Raw genomic sequence first — 16612 nt, 5'->3', positions numbered from 1 at the left:
CCCAACCAAGATGGCGGCCAGCAGCCACGGAGCTGGAGCAAGTAGAAGGCTTGGTTGCCCCAATGATGGAGGATGCCAAGCTTCCCTGCCTGCCGCGGCTGGCTCTGAGCTCCACTCAAAGCAGCAAAGTTTCAATTACAGAAGGTAAATAAACCCCAGATACCTGCTTTCAGCCGGCCATGGCCACGGAGCTGGAGCAAGCAGGAGGCTTCCCTCCCACCCACCCTGGCTGGCTCTGAGCTCCTCTCAAGGCTACAAAGTTTCAATTATAGAAGGTAAATAAATCCCAGAATAAAAAGGAAAAAAGGATTGGCTGGGAGCTTCCATCGAGGGGTGGGGGGCGGGGGGGGCAGAGGTGGGCTTGGCCAGCCTGAAAATGGCCATCATCCCCTCACCCAGACTGGCCAAGCACCCCAGTGGGGACTCCCCACCCTAAATGGGGTGTGGCAAGCCTGAAAACAGCCATCAGCTCCTCACCCAGGCTGGCCAAACCTCCGTGGGGTGAGGCTCCCCACTGGGGGGGGGGGCTTGACCAGCCTGCAAACAGCCATCAGGGCTTCACCCAGGCTGGCCAGGCACTGCAGTGGGGACCCCCAACCTGAAGGGGGTGTGACCAGCCTGCAAACACACATCAGCCCCTCACCCAGGCTGGCCAGGAACCCCAGCGGGACCCCCACCCTGATCTGGGACACCCTTGAGGGCAAACCAGCCGGCCCCCACCGGTGCACCAGGCCTCTATCCTATATAATACAAAGGTAATATGCAAACTGACCCTAACAGCAGAATGACTGGGAATGACTGGTCACTATGACACACATTGACCACCAGGGGGCAGAGGCTCAATGCAGGAGCTGCCCCCTGGTTGTCAGTGCGCTCCCACAGGGGGAGCTCTGCTCAGCCACAAGCTAGGCTAATGGCTGCCAGTACAGCGGTGGTGGTGGGAGCCTCTCCTGCCTCCTCAGCAGCGCTAAGAATGTCCGACTGCAGCTTAGGTCTGCTCCCCGCTGGCAAGTGGACATCCCCCAAGGGCTGCTAGGCTGCCAGAGGGATGTCTGACTGCCAGCTTGGGCCTGATCCCCCAGGGAGCAGGCCTAAGCCAGCAGGTGGACATCCTCCGAGGGGTCCCAGACTGCAAGAGGACATAGGCTGAGTTGAGGGACCTCCCTGAGTACACAAATTTTTGTGCACTGGGCCTCTAGTGTGTATATATATATATATATATATATATATATATATATATATATATATAATCTCCTTTGGAATCACATGCATATCTGGATTCAAATTTTGGCTCCACTACCAAATGCTGTGTGTAGCCTCCTGCAATTATTCCATTCATTCAAGAGCTATTTCACATTAAGTGTGAAAACACTTTCAGGGCACTTGACTAATTTACCTTGTAATGAAGTACTTAGAACTTTAACTGTAACCCCCACCCCTCCCTGGCCTTCCTGCTGTAGTTTGACAGTCTGTTTGATGCTGCTGTAGTTTGACAGTCTGTTTGATGCTGCTCTGCCTCTGTATTTATTTTTGTTCATCAGTTTATAATGGTCTTTATTATCCATAAATGAGTGAGATCATGTGGTGTTTTCTTTCATTGACTGGCTTATTTCAGTTAGCATAATTCTCTCCAGTTCCATCCATGCTGTTGCAAATGGTAAGTATTTCTTATTTTTTACAGCAGCATAGTATTCCATTGTGTAGATGTACCACAGTTTTCTAATTCATTCATCTGCTGATGGGCACTTAGGCTGTGTCCAAATCTTAGCTATGGTAAATTGTGCTGCTATGAACATAGGGATGCATATATCCTTTCTGATTGGTGTTTCTGGTTTCTTGGAGTATATTCCTAGAAGTGGTATTACTGGGTCAAATTGCAGTTCCATTTTTAGTTTTTTGAGGGAACTCCAGACTGTTCTCCACAGTGGCAGCACCAGTTTGCATTCCCACCAGCAGTGCATGAGTGTTTCCTTTTTCCGCATCCTCTCCAGCACTTGTTGTTTGTTGATTTGTTGATGATAGCCATTCTGGCAGGTGTGAGATGGTACCTCATTGTTGTTTTGATTTGCATCTCTTGGATGATTAGTGACTTTGAGCATGTTTTCATATGTCTCTTGGCTTTCTGAATGTCTTCTTTTGAAAAGTGTCTATTTAGGTCCTTTGCCCATTTTTTTATTGGATTGTTTATCTTCCTTTTGTTAAGTTGTATTAGTTCCCTATAAACGTTGGAGATTAAACCCTAATTGGTGATAACATTGGCAAATATACACTTTTAAAGGGTATTCTGGCTATTTTAGATTGGATGGGAACCAGAATGGAGAGAGAACCCTTATTGCAGGAGGCTAAGAGAAGGATGATTGTGTCTTGAACAAGCAAGTTGACTCTGAATATGAAGGTAAGTGAACTCTTTGAGTTGTATACTGGGAGGAGAATCAATAGGTGATGATATGAGTAGGAGGTAAAGGGATTGTCAACTTACCAGTAAAATGAGTGATTAAAAAAAAGATCCATCACACAAGTTCACAGTGAGCATTTAATAAGACAATGCATGTCAGGTGCATATAGGAAGCATTATATGTATGTAAACTGTTATTATGACAAAGATAGATAAAATAATAAACATTTGAAAACAATTCACAGTCTTTCTAAGTTGCCCAGAAAGTATCTTTATACCAGTTGGGAGTTGAAGAAAATTGAAGGGTGGTAATTGGCTAATTTTGAATCATCATTTTCCCTTAGATGCACATATCTTTGAAGGCACTATTGTTTTTCACTTGTTTGGAATGGCTGCCTCATCATTTCACTGAATCCTGAAGACAACTTCAAGCAGTAAGAGAATTGCTTAGACTTCCACATGCCTGCTAAGGAGTCAAGGGAAGACAAGAGGAAACAAGAATGAAAATTTCCATTAAATATTTGCCTCCACGTAATTCAAAGAATCTATAAAGTGGATTCATTGCTTGTGATTAAAATAATTAAACTCAATTGAAGGATTTGATAACTTAACTTTTCACCTCTATATCTCTAAATTATAATTCTGAGAAAGAGTAAGGTCATTTCCTTACATGACAAGCACTTGACGTTTTGTGCAGATGTCATTTTCTCAACATGACCACAGGAATGACAGGAGAGATAAAGGGTCAGAGAAGCCAATGAGTGCTATCTGCATCTTGAGAAAAGCAAAATGCAAATGGCAAAAGTGCTAAGTAGGAAACAGAGAAAGAGATCTCTCCTGGTCACTCTTACAAACCAATAGACTCCCTCATCCTAATCACCCATGGTCGGCAAACTGCGGCTTGAGAGCCACATGTGGCTCTTTGGCCCCTTGAGTGTGGCTCTGCCACAAAATACCGCGTGTGGGCACGCATGTACAGTGTGATTGAAACTTTGTGGCCCATGCACAGAAGTCGGTATTTTGTGGAAGAGCCACACTCAAGGGGCCAAAGAGCCACATATGGCTCGCGAGCCGCGGTTTTCCAAGCCGATCCTCTGGTTGTTTCCTCAAACAAAATAAACATTAAAGGGTAATTCTTTTCCCCTGAGGGTTGCTACCAGTTTCTTTTCACTTGTCAGTCTTGTTTCTAAGACTTCAGTAATGAGCAAAGAAGGAAGCACAGGTATTCAGAAGAGTCCACACTGGGTCATAAGAGGGAGATAAAACTTCTCAAGGCTTCTGGCAGGAAGGACTGAAAATATACCATCATCTCTGACTGCAGAGGACTAGCGGGACTTTCTAGACACCTGAACAGACTTATCTAATCACCCAGATCTGTCTCTCTGATTTTGATTGATTTACTGTCAAAGTTTCTGCAACAATTAATTAGTCATTATTTATAAATCCCCCTGGTGTAGTTCAATAGTACAATATTATCTCAATAATTTCTCGGGCTACTTACTGTGTCCCTTGGTCTGCAAGGACAGCTTATTGCCATGACAGCTTTTAATGTAGTTTTCTACTAATATTTTTTAAATAGTCTTTGGTGTTAGTGGATTTTTGTACTAACTAGTAAAATGGTCCCCTGCCAATCCACAACTTAAGAGGGTTAAACCTTTAATATCCTTAATGCCATTGGCTGTCAGCCACTACAGAGAGCAACACTATTAGAACAGTCCACTGATTCCCACGGGTGTCCTAGTGCCCCTGTGGAGCTGCAGAGAGCACTCGGAGTCCCATGACATAGAAAAGGGCTGAGAGGTCTCATGTGGACGGGAAAGTGATCCTCTCACTGGGGTGATAAATGCCTCCCTGGCACTGCTGCTTATTTGTACACACAACTAAAAGTCCCATGCCACAATATACTGTAAGCATCTGCCTCATCTGAAGCAAACACTATACGTTTCTGTGTGCTTTGTGCCAACCCCAGAGTGTGCTTTCAAAAAGATGTGAAGGATTAAACTGAATGCAGTTTAAATCAGGAATACTGTGCCCATTTGGCTTTTTGCTTTTCCCCAGGCCAGTAAAGTGGCAGCTAACCTGGTTGTTATTTTTCAGGTGCTCTCAAATGAGAGTGGCACAGAGCCAGGGAGGTGGGATGAGAACTGATAGTATGTTTCTCCTGATTCCAGGCTTCTGGGTCTTTGCCACAGGAGGGAGTGGCAGTGAGCCAGAAACAGAAGCCAGAACAACACTGGGAGCGTGAATCTCTGTCTTATGCTACAGAGACCATTACTATAACTTACTCAAAGCTAGAATGTTAGTACAAAAGAAATGGATTAGATGCATTGACAATTCTGGAATATCCTGACAGAATCATCATAGGATGAGAAGTCAAGCAGAACTGAGAGAAAAATTAAAACACTTAGAGTTTTTGTTATTGCATTTTGCAATTTACCAGCAGGAAAAACTCTGCATTTGACTTTTTGATTCAGATCTGGAAACACATTTAAAAGTAAGAATGATACCTGGCATGAGTCATGATTTTTCTTTCAATCCAAAATTTACAACAAATCTGGAAGACAAAAGTAAGTTGAAAGACTATGAAGACTATGGGTGGGGGCAGGTGTGTGTGTGTGTGTGGGCAGGTGTGGAGGGGGGGGCTGAACTTCCCATCAGATGGCAATGAAGCCACATGAGCAGAACAGCACCCATGCCAGTGCTAAAGGAAGAAACAGCTCTCATGGCAGCAGCAAGGTGAGGGTGAGGCTCAAGTAAAGGAGAAATGTAGTTTCTGAGGTCTAGGGTTTAGAGTGAAAGATTTGGTAGAGCAGTGGTTAATTTTGTTATTATTACAAACACAAGCAGAAGTCATTCACAAGCTCAAGTCATACACAGGCACAAACTTGGATTAATTACACAAGTACCAGATATCCATAGATGCCCTCATTGGCATAATTGACATAATTAGTACTAAATGGCGGAGATAGAGTGAAAATGAAATTTGGATTGGTGTCCTATGACAACCGTGCCACTGAGTGCCTAGAGACAATTGGTCTGACACTTCTCTCTCCACCTCCTCCCTTGACTTACTTTATTCCTTCCCTCTTAACTTCTGTGACTCACATTCATTCCATCTGCCTTTGAATACTGTCATTGATATGTTGTGGACATAGTCTAAGCTCATTGAGGAAATGAAGTTAAAATAACAGCTAAACTTTTCCTGTAGAGTTGGGTACTTAAACAAGCAATTGACCAGGAATCAAAGAACCTATGCACTAGCCAAGTTCAACTACTAAACATCCATGTTACTAGTGACATTTACTCATTATACAGCTTGTTATGCAATTTGAGATTTGATTTTTCACATGTAAAATGGAGCTAAGAATTTATTTTATGACCACCCAATAAGGTTGTAGGATCAAGTGATATTATACACAACAAAGCTTTTGACAAACTTTCAAGTGTTATAAAACATACTTGAATTTATATTTCTGATCAGGAAGAATGGACTTTTACCTAGAATAAAAGTGAAATGATAAATGAAGTTATTGGTTGGAAGTATAAAAATAAAATCTAGAAAACTTCTTAAACTAAATAAAAATTATGACATTACCAGCAATAAGGATGTTTAACATGATTCTATCTACATTGCTGCTGAAGTCTGATAGACACGGGGCATTTAAACTTTGTATAATTGACAATACACTGTTGTTTTAATCCCAGAGTTTGCCTAGCAAACATCACAAGGGCTAAGCTAATTTTGAGATACCATAATACCAACTTCCTATAACTCCCCCAAATCTGTTCCATGCTTTATGTTTCTTTACTCTTTTTTAAAAATGTATATTTCCATTTATTTTAGAGAGGAAGGGAAAGGGGAGAGAGAGAGAGAGAGAGAGAGAGAGAGAGAGAGAGAGAGAGAGAGAGAGAAATGATGAAAAGGAATCATTGATTAGCTGCCACAGACCACAATAGGGATTGAACCCACAACCCAGGCATGTGCCCTGATCGGGACTTGAATCACGACCTACTCATTCATAGGTTGACGCTCTACCACTGAGCCATTCCGGCAGGGCTTTATGTTTCATTTTCAGTTCATTATGTATTTATTTCAAGGTTATAAGAAGAATAATAGAAAAGATGAGTAAATAATGAACATTCTTGCCAGAAAAATAAACACTGAATGGTACTGTTGTTAATAAGAGTATCCCATGTAAAAAAAAAAAATTTCCTGCCCTACTTGCCATTTAAAAGCCCTCAGCATTCAGGTTCTGACTTTTCTTTGTTAAAGTACACACAAAAAAAGGAGAAATTCAGAGAACAGAAATCAAATTAAAAAGAATAGTAAATAAATAAGGGCTGAAAGAATGGGGCAATCTTTGTTATGAAAAAAACAAAACAAAGTATGGTAAAAGGTCAAGGAAAAATAGATAGTAGGTTTAGAACCATTATGCATAGCAAGCAAAGGACAAAATATCATGCATTAAAGTTCTTACTGGTAGGATCTATTGTTACAAAAGAAAAAACACAGCAACACATGAACTATCCATTTTTAGCTGCGTGCAATAGGTCCCAATTTTAAGAATTTTAAAAAATTTTTATTGTTGAAAGTATTACATATCCTCCTTTTTCCCTCATTGACCCTTCTAGCCAGCCTCACTCAGCCATTTTTAAGAATTAACTTGAGGATCATAACTGTAATAATCCATAATGCCAAGTCACTTATGTTCTTTTTTACCCCCTGTGAACAGTAGATATAAAGATGCAAATAGCCTAGACATCATCCCTTAATGCTAATAAATGCTAAAGTTAAACAGAGCAAAATAAAGATAGACATTACAGAATAAACAATTTGTATTTTACTGCTAAATTATTCAATTTCTCATGGAAATGTTACTCCTATCATATTATAAAACAATAACACCCAAAATCATGACTGCAGGGAGAGCATTTAAAATGTTTCACCAAGATTATTGTGACTTCCATATTTCTGCACAGGGGGCAATTTAATTTCATTGTGGATACCATGCAGGAAGCGTTTATTCCTGCCACAGAAGATGTAAAAAGTCATCCTCTTCCATTGTCACTGAGGTTTCTGCTACCACAGAGCAAACAGAGTTGCCAAAGAGAACATAGATCCAAATGGAAGACAGAGAGATAAGAGAAATTCACAGCATCACATGGCCAGAGAGAGCATTTGGTGAGATTTTGGACAAAATTGGGTCTTCTAAAACAATTCAGTAGAGAAAGATTCAGTACATTATGCACTGTGATTAAATACATATGCATAAAATAAACAGTAATGATAAAAAATTAGGTAGACATTTCACTTGCGAACATAATGGGACAAGAGAAATACAAGGCACAAAGATAAAAATCCAAGCAGGCCAGATGTATTTCCCCAGTTGACATAATATTATTACTAGTCTCTGAGAGAGAAAACCTTATAAAATGCAGCAGATATTTCTCATTTAAAATATATATATATGCTTCTGCCATGGCCAGTGTGGTTAGTTGGTTGGAGCATCATCCTGTGCAGCAAAAAATTTTGGGTTTGATTTCCAGTCAGAGCACATAGCTGGGTTGCAGGTTTGATCCCCAGTCGAGGACCATAGAGGAGGCAACCAATCATGCTTCTCTCTCACATCAATGTCTCTTTTTATCTCTCTGTCCCTTCCCCTCTCTCTAAAAAAATCAACAAAAGCATATCCTCGGGTGAGGATTAAATATGTGTGTGTGTGTGTGTGTGTGTGTGCGCGCGCACGCGCACATGCGCGTGCATGCTTCTAATATAAAAATAGAATTTATAATTTCCTAAATATTATAAGTAGTATTTATTAGAAATCAACAGAAAATATTAAAAGGTGACATGCTAAAAGCATCCCCAATTAAGCCAGGAGCATGATAGAATAACAGAAAGTCACCAATAGTTTGAGAGTGGAGCTCATGTAATAAAATTCAGGAAAGAGTTTGCTAATTGATTAAATTTTAGAAAAAAAAAGAGAGATAGAACTATTATTATTTGCATAATGTAATTTTATGACTTGGGGATCCAAAAGAAATAACTAAAATAATTTATTGTTATTTTTTTAGAAAGAGGGTGTCATGTATGAGAAACTGTAAAGTTTCTATAAAATTTCATAATTGATTGCATGTAGCAAAAATAAAGGAGATATGAAAGTCCAAAGTTTTAGTGGATGGTGAGTCTACTTCTATCTCCAATACAACTACTTTACTGCAGGCTGCAATCATCTCTGGCCTGGATTACTGCAGTAGCTCCATTCTTTCTCTTCCAGGCAATTATCCTCACAGCTGCTTGATTTTTTTTTATATTGAGATTTAGTTGGCATATACCCATCTCACCCACACTCCTCCACCCCTCACCTCTGGCAACCACCAATTTGTATCCATGAGTTCAGTTTTGTGGGGAGTGTAGATTCTACATATAAGAGTGATCATATTGTATTTGTCTTTCTCCACCAGAGTTATATTACTTATCATAATACCCTCAAGCTCCATCCATGTTATTGCAAATAGCAATATTTCATTCTTTTTTATTCCACTGTATGTATGTATGTATGTATGTATATTCCATATTTCTTTATTCACTTATCCATTGATGGCTGTTGTAAATAATGCTGCAATTGGCATGTGGATGCACATATATTTTTAGTTTCCTTTGGGTAAATACCCAGAAGTGGAATTTCTGGATCTTATGGTAGTTCTATTTTTAATTTTTTGAGGAACCTTGATACTGTTTTCCATAGTGGCTGCACCAATTTACATTCCTACCAATAGTGCACAAGCATTCCCTTTTCGCCACATCCTCACCAACACTTGTTTTGTTTAGAATAGCAGCACTCCTAACAGGTGTGAGGTAATATTGCAGTTTTTATTTGCATTTCCCTGATTAGTGATGTTAAGCACCTTTTCATGTGCCTGTTAACCATTTGTATGTTTTCTTTGTAAAAATGTCTATTCAGATCTTCTGCCAATTTTTAAATTGGATTGTTTGTTTATTTTTTAGTATTGAGTTGAACAAGTTCTTTATATATTTTGTATATTAATCCTGTATTGGATATATGGTTTATAACTATTTTCTCCTGTGTAGTAGCAGGTTACCTTTTCATTTGGTTGATGTTTTCCTTTGCTGTGCTAAAACAATTTTAGAACTAATAACTGAATTCTATAAGGTGGTTCCATATAAGAAAATACACAAAAATCAATAGTTTTTCTTTCTGAATAAACATTTTTTAAGTTGGAAAATGAAATGAGGAATAATATCAAATTTATGTTAACAACAAATTTGGTAACTCCTCAGTATGAATTTAACAAGAAAATAATCTTATCTAATAAAAGAGTAATATGCAAATTAACCATCACTCCATGACAAAGATGGCAGCACCCAGTACCTCTCAACCCTACTGGAGTCCACCCATTTGGGGAACGAGGCAGCCACTGAGAGCTGGCAGCATGAGTGGCCTGATGGAATGCTGCCCAGAGGCCCTACTGATCCTTTATAAAAAAACAAAAACAAATTCACTCCCCAAGAGTGATCCCTCCCACACACACCTGCAGCCTCAGGATCTCAGCCTCAAAAGTGCCTGCACCCCCACGGAGTGATTCCCCCCCCACACACACACACACCTGCAGCCTCAGGGTCTCAGCCTCAGAAGTGCCTGCACCCCCACAGAGTGATCCCCACACACACACACACACGCACCTGCAGCCTCAGGGTCTCAGCCTCAGAAGTGCCTGCACCCCCACGGAGTGATCCCCCCACACACACACACCTACAGCCTCAAGGTCTCAGCCTCAGAAGTGCCTGTACCCCCACGGAGTGATCCCCCCACACACACACACACACACACACCTACAGCCTCAGGGTCTCAGCCTCAGAAGTGCCTGCACCCCCACGGAGTGATCCCCCCACACACACACACCTACAGCCTCAGGGTCTCAGCCTCAGAAGTGCCTGCACCCCCACGGAGTGATCCCCCCACACACACACACCTACAGCCTCAAGGTCTCAGCCTCAGAAGTGCCTGTACCCCCACGGAGTGATCCCCCCCCCCCACACACACACACACACACCTACAGCCTCAGGGTCTCAGCCTCAGAAGTGCCTGCACCCCCACGGAGTGATCCCCCCACACACACACACCTACAGCCTCAGGGTCTCAGCCTCAGAAGTGCCTGCACCCCCACGAAGTGATCCCCCACACACACACACCTACAGCCTCAGGGTCTCAGCCTCAGAAGTGCCTGCACCCCCACGGAGTGATCCCCCACACACACACACCTATAGCCTCAGGGTCTCAGCCTCAGAAGTGCCTGCACCCCCATGGAGTGATCCCCCCCACACACACACACACCTTCAGCCTCAGAAGTGCCTGCACCCCCACGGAGTGATCCCGCCACACACACACACACACCTGCAGCCTCAGGGTCTCAGCCTCGGAACCTTGCACATTCCCACAGAGTCATCCCCACACACACACACCTGCAGCCTCAGGGTCTCACTCTCAAAGGCATCTGCGCTGCCTGGCGAGTGATCCTGCCCCACTGGCAACCTCAGGGAGTCAGCCTTGGAACTTCCCTTGCCCCCAGCCCAGTGATTGGAGCGGAAAGGGGGGGGGAGGGGGGAGTATCTGGGCAAAGATGCCTAGAAAACTTCTCCCATTGGGCAGAAACTTGTAAAAACTATAAAAAGAAACCTACATAGCCTTACTAAAGAACATACTGGGAGAAACATACCACTTTTTAAAAATATGTTTTTATTGATTTGTACGGAGAGGGGTAGGAAGAGAGAAATCAAACATCAATTGGCTGCTTTCTGCACACCCCCTACTGGGGATTGAACCTGCAACCCAGACATGTGCCCTAACCTGGAATCCAACCAGCAACCTCTTGGTGCATGGTCAATGTTCAACCACTAAGCCACATCAACCAGGCTAAATATAGCATTTTCCTAGATGAAAAGACTTAGCCCCTTTCAGATATAAAACAATTATATAATAACATTCAAACAGAAGCTTCCATTTTTTGTTTCTGAAGTCTGACATGTATATACTAAAGCTAAGAAAATTTTGAGAAAGAATAATAAACACTGAATAGTATCAGCTTAGCAAAATTAAAAAGATTAGATTTGGTTTAAAAGTGGAGAAACAGACAATCCAATATATTTTTATGGGAATATTGAAAGAGGCAGACAGGGCAGAAGCAGGCCAGAAGAAGCTGGCAAGGCCATCCAAACCACCTAGCCACTATTGGCCAGAGCTGCCTGAGGCAGACCTCCTCCGACTGGCAACAGCTGACTCTGACTAGAAAAATCGAGGACCAGACTGTGAACTTTACGGTTAATACAGGGGCAGAGCACTCGGTAGTTACTCAGAAGGTAGCTCCCCTCTCAGGACAGGAAGTCACCATTATTGGAGCTACCAGGACCACAGCTGCAGACTGTTCTGCCGCCCCCGTCGATGTCAGTCAGGTGGCCACCAGGTGGCTCATGAATTCCTGTATTTGCCAAATTGCCTGGTCCCTCTAATAGGCAGAGACCTTTTAACCAAAATGGAAATAGAAACCACTTTTGCCCCAGATGGCTCAGCACAGCCTTGCCTCGGTGAAGAGACTTCTCCAATGAGCCTGCCCTTAGCAGTGCCGAGGGAGGAAATGATACAGGCCGGTGCCATTGGCTTGCTGGTTAAAGGAAGACAATGGGCCCTGAAATCTGTAAGGTGGGCGGGAATGAAGTGGGTCACATGTGCTGAAAGGGTTCGGTACCTGTTGCTGCTGGCAGAGGAGCGGCTGACCGGGAGCCCCCACAATATATCCCCTTCTAGCGCACTCCCTTAAAAGAGGCCTGGTTGCTGCTCTGCCACAAAGGGAACTGGTGGAAAGACAAGAAAGCAGAGCGCTGTAACTAATAAACAGGGTTAGCTATTGGGACAAATGGGAAATTACATTGTGTTTATAGGCCCCAGAGTTCAGGGCAGGTAGAAAGGAACCATGGAGACTGGCGGGGACTGGGTGGCTCTCCTACCATATGCCCTTTACCGGGTAAGGAACTCCCCTTACACCCTGGGCTTTACTCCCTATGAAATCATGTTTGGCAGGCCACCCCCTATCATTCCTAACCTTAAAGCTGACTTTCTTGCTGAATTTGAAAATCAAGAACTATCTCTTTCCTTGAGAGGGCTCCAGAAGGTGCACGAGGACATTTGGCCGCGCCTCCGCGCCATCTACGAGACCGGCCCAACCCCAACTCCTCATCAGCACAGACCAGGAGATCAGGTCTACGTCAGAAGGCACCGCCGGGAGACCCTCGAGCCACGTTGGAAGGGTCCCTACACTGTGGTGCTGACGACCCCCGACCGCTCTCAAGGTAGACGGCGTCGCGACCTGGGTCCATCACACTCACATCCGGTCAGCGGACCCATCCGTGATCCGGGAAGAGTTGGTCACCAAATGGAGCGTCGATCGAGATCAATACAACCTGCTCAAGTTCATGCTAGGGCGTGCTCGACCTGCCTGATGCTGGTAACCTTGCTCGCAATCACTCCTGCTACTGGGAGCCCCCACAATACCGTATAATAGACTTAGATGATGCCTGCATCTTCATGGACATGGCTCCAGAGAGACAAGGACAGTTTATAGAAAGGTCAAGAGTAGACTTTAGTGTCACATGTTTAGTAGCCAAAGATTTGGCTGCCTGGAGCGGCCATGATGCCAATATTATGTTTCATTGTATTGATATGTTATATTGACCTTTGATTCTCTTGCAGGTTTGAATGTATGTTGGCTATCCTGGAAGGGGACTGTGTGGGGAGAACCCCAAAAGTAAAGGGTGTCTAGCTGCCAAGAGGGCAGGTGCCCAACTGGGCAGGGAAGGGTGCCGATCAGGTTTTGGTCTCTGTTGAGAGACAGCTGATGGTTAGCAGCCTGTATACTGTCGTGCAGGCCTGTGTAACCATGCCTATATCAGGGGGAGTACAAACCTCAACTGTAGAAAGCTGGGAAAGGCCTGTTTGGAATAGAAGGTCTTGAGGCATGGTTATGCATAGAAAAAAGGTTTAATGCCAACAGTTACTGTTTTGCTATAACTCCATGAAAAGAAATTGGCAAGAAAAATCAGAAAATCTTAGAGCAGATCAATATGTTTTTCTCCTTAGGTACTTCCTCCAAAATTTGGCAGTGCTAAATAAGTCATAGCAATACATTTCTTTGCATATATTCAATAAAACTGGTTCCTAATAGTGGTTTTATTAACATAAAACTTTGACTGGAGTATCATGCTTTAAAGAGCCCTGTCTGAGCTCTAAAGACTTAAAGCCAGTAAAAATGCCACGAAAAAAGCCTGGCATCCTGCTTGGGAGCCCTGAAGATGGCTGGCGCTGGAGCGTCAGGCCCATGCCCTACCATCACTGGCGGTTGGTAAGAGTAGAAGGGGAGCAGTAAAGATGCCTCTGCATCCCTGCGGAACCCCCACACACTCTGGGCCGCAACGAGTAGGAGGGCTACTGAGATGGGCCTTAAAGCCTGGAGCGTGGGCTCAGGTGGAGTTGCTACAGGTGAGGAATTCACCTAACTCAGCAGATATTGCAGGCAGGCCTGATGGCAGCTGCATGGCTTAGCTTCCTGGCCCTACGGGGCACATTAAGATTCAACCATGAGATTCCAGCAAAGATAGTCAGTTACCATTCTTGTGTTTATGCAAACATCAGGCCAAATTAAATACAGTAGATAAATTAATCTTGATTTGGCTTTTTGATAGCCATGGAGAAATTTTAAGAAGAAAAATCCTGGAGAACCAAGATGGCGGCATAGGTTAACGCCAGAGTTTGCTGCTTTGAACAACTACTTCAAAAGTGTAACCAAAAAACGGAAGGGACATCACCCAGAACCACAGGAACGCTGGCTGAGTGGAAGTCCTACAACTAGGAGGAAAGAGAAACGCACACGGACACTCAGAGGAGGCGCAGTGCTGAAGTCAAATTCTGAGGTGCGGAGTGCGCGGAGCGGGCTGGTGGTGGAGGGCGCGGTTGGTGTTTTCAATCGGGAGGGAGTCGCAGACTCTGAGCACCAGATCCAGGCGAGTCTTTAGGGACCCAGACTCAAACGGCAGAAGCGGGTCTGTCTGGCTTCGGTCAGAGCGAGTGCAGCTTTCTCTCCGAGCTTTGCAGCGGGTGCTGGGACTCAGAGAGGCAGAGCCCCTGGGGACAGGACTGAGAGCCGCCATAACTGCTCTCTCCGGCCCACCCTGTTGATCCTGTTCGACCCGCCCCGCCCAAGCCCTGCACAGAGGCATTTGCCGGATAGCCTCAGGCAAAGGCTAGATTAGCACCTCCCTAGAGGACAGAAGTTCTCTCACTACTGACACAGCTGATTCTCATAGCCACTTGGCCTGGAGGTCAAACCCTCCCTGGAATTAGCTACAACAATCAAGATTTATCTATAAGACTGCGAACAAAGACCACTAGGGGGTGCACCAAGGAAGCATAACAAAATGCAGAGACAAAGAAACAGGACAAAATTGTCAATGGAAGAAATAGAGTTCAGAACCACACTTTTAAGGTCTCTCAAGAACTGTTTAGAAGCTGCCGATAAACTTAATGAGATCTACACGAAAACTAATAAGACCCTTGATCTTATATTGGGGAACCAACTAGAAATTAAGCATACACGGACTGAAATAACGAATATTATACAGACGCCCGACAGCAGACCAGAGGAGCGCAAGAATCAAGTCAATGATTTGAAATGCGAGGAAGCAAAAAACATCCAACCGGAAAAGCTAAATGAAAAAAGAATCCAAAAATGCGAGGATAGTGTAAGGAGCCTCTGGGACAGCTTCAAGCGTACCAACATCAGAATTATAGGGGTGCCAGAAGATGAGAGAGAGCAAGATATTGAAAACCTATTTGAAGAAATAATGACAGAAAACTTCCCCCTCCTGGTGAAAGAAATGGACTTACAGGTCCAAGAAGCGCGGAGAACCCCAAACAAAAGGAATCCAAAGAGGACCACACCAAGACACATCATCATTAAAATGCCAAGAGCAAAAGATAAAGAGAGAATCTTAAAAACAGCAAGAGAAAGAAAGTCAGTTACCTACAAGGGAATACCCATACGACTGTCAGCTGATTTCTCAACAGAAACTTTGCAGGCCAGAAGGGAGTGGCAAGAAATATTCAAAGTGATGAATACCAAGAACCTACAACCAAGATTACTTTATCCAGCAAAGCTATCATTCAGAACTGAAGGTCAGATAAAGAGCTTCACAGATAAGGAAAAGCTAAAGGAGTTCATCACCACCAAACCAGGATTATATGAAATGCTGAAAGGTATCCTTTAAGAAGAGGAAGAGGAAGAAAAAGGTAAAGATACAAATTATGAACAACAAATATGCATCTATCAATAAGTGAATCTAAGAATCAAGTGAATAAATAATCTGATGAACAGAATGAACTGTTGATTATAATAGAATCAGGGACATAGAAAGGGAATGGACTGACTATTCTTGGGGGGGGAAAGGGGTGTGGGAGATGTGGGAAGAGACTGGACAAAAATCGTGCACCTATGGATGAGGACAGTGGGTGGGGAGTGAGGGCAGAGGGTGGGGCGGGAACTGGGAGGAGGGGAGTTATGGGGGAAAAAAAAAAGGAACAAATGTAATAATCTGAACAATAAAGATTTAATTAAAAAAAAAAAAAGAACAAAAATCCTATTTCAATAGAAGTTGTTAAAGCTAAAATGGTTTCTTTCCCTTCCACCGGACCATTTGTTAAGCGTATAGGCATAGTTCAGTTGATAGTTCCATGTGCCCAGTACAAGCTTCTAGCAACGGCGAAATAGAAATGCAGTCCATCTCATGATTGAGCCGGAAGTTCCAAGACAAAGGGGGGAATGAAAGGGCGAGAGCTACGCCCTCCATCTTGCCCTGAATCCTCCATTTTTGGGCAGCAGCCATGTGCTCAGCAAGAAGCTTCTTCCCGGAAGTATAATCAAGGGAAGTGCGCGCCATAGACGAGACACCGACTTGCGCCTGGCCAATCGGCAGGGCCCACAGTCCTCTCTCCTCCCCTTACTATAAAACCCCTCTCCCCACAGGGCTGGCTCTCTCTGCCACTTGCTGCTTCATCAGCAAGGAGGGTAGGGGAGCCAAGCCCGGGTTTGAATAAAAGACTCTTGTGCTTTTGCATTGGACACGGCTGGCTCCCTGGTGTGGTCTCATGG

Source organism: Myotis daubentonii, chromosome 3 (genome assembly GCF_963259705.1).
Source record: "Myotis daubentonii chromosome 3, mMyoDau2.1, whole genome shotgun sequence".
NCBI classification, from domain to species: Eukaryota; Metazoa; Chordata; class Mammalia; order Chiroptera; family Vespertilionidae; genus Myotis; species Myotis daubentonii.
The sequence above is the reverse complement of the archived record's forward strand: the minus strand, read 5'-3'. Positions refer to the sequence as shown.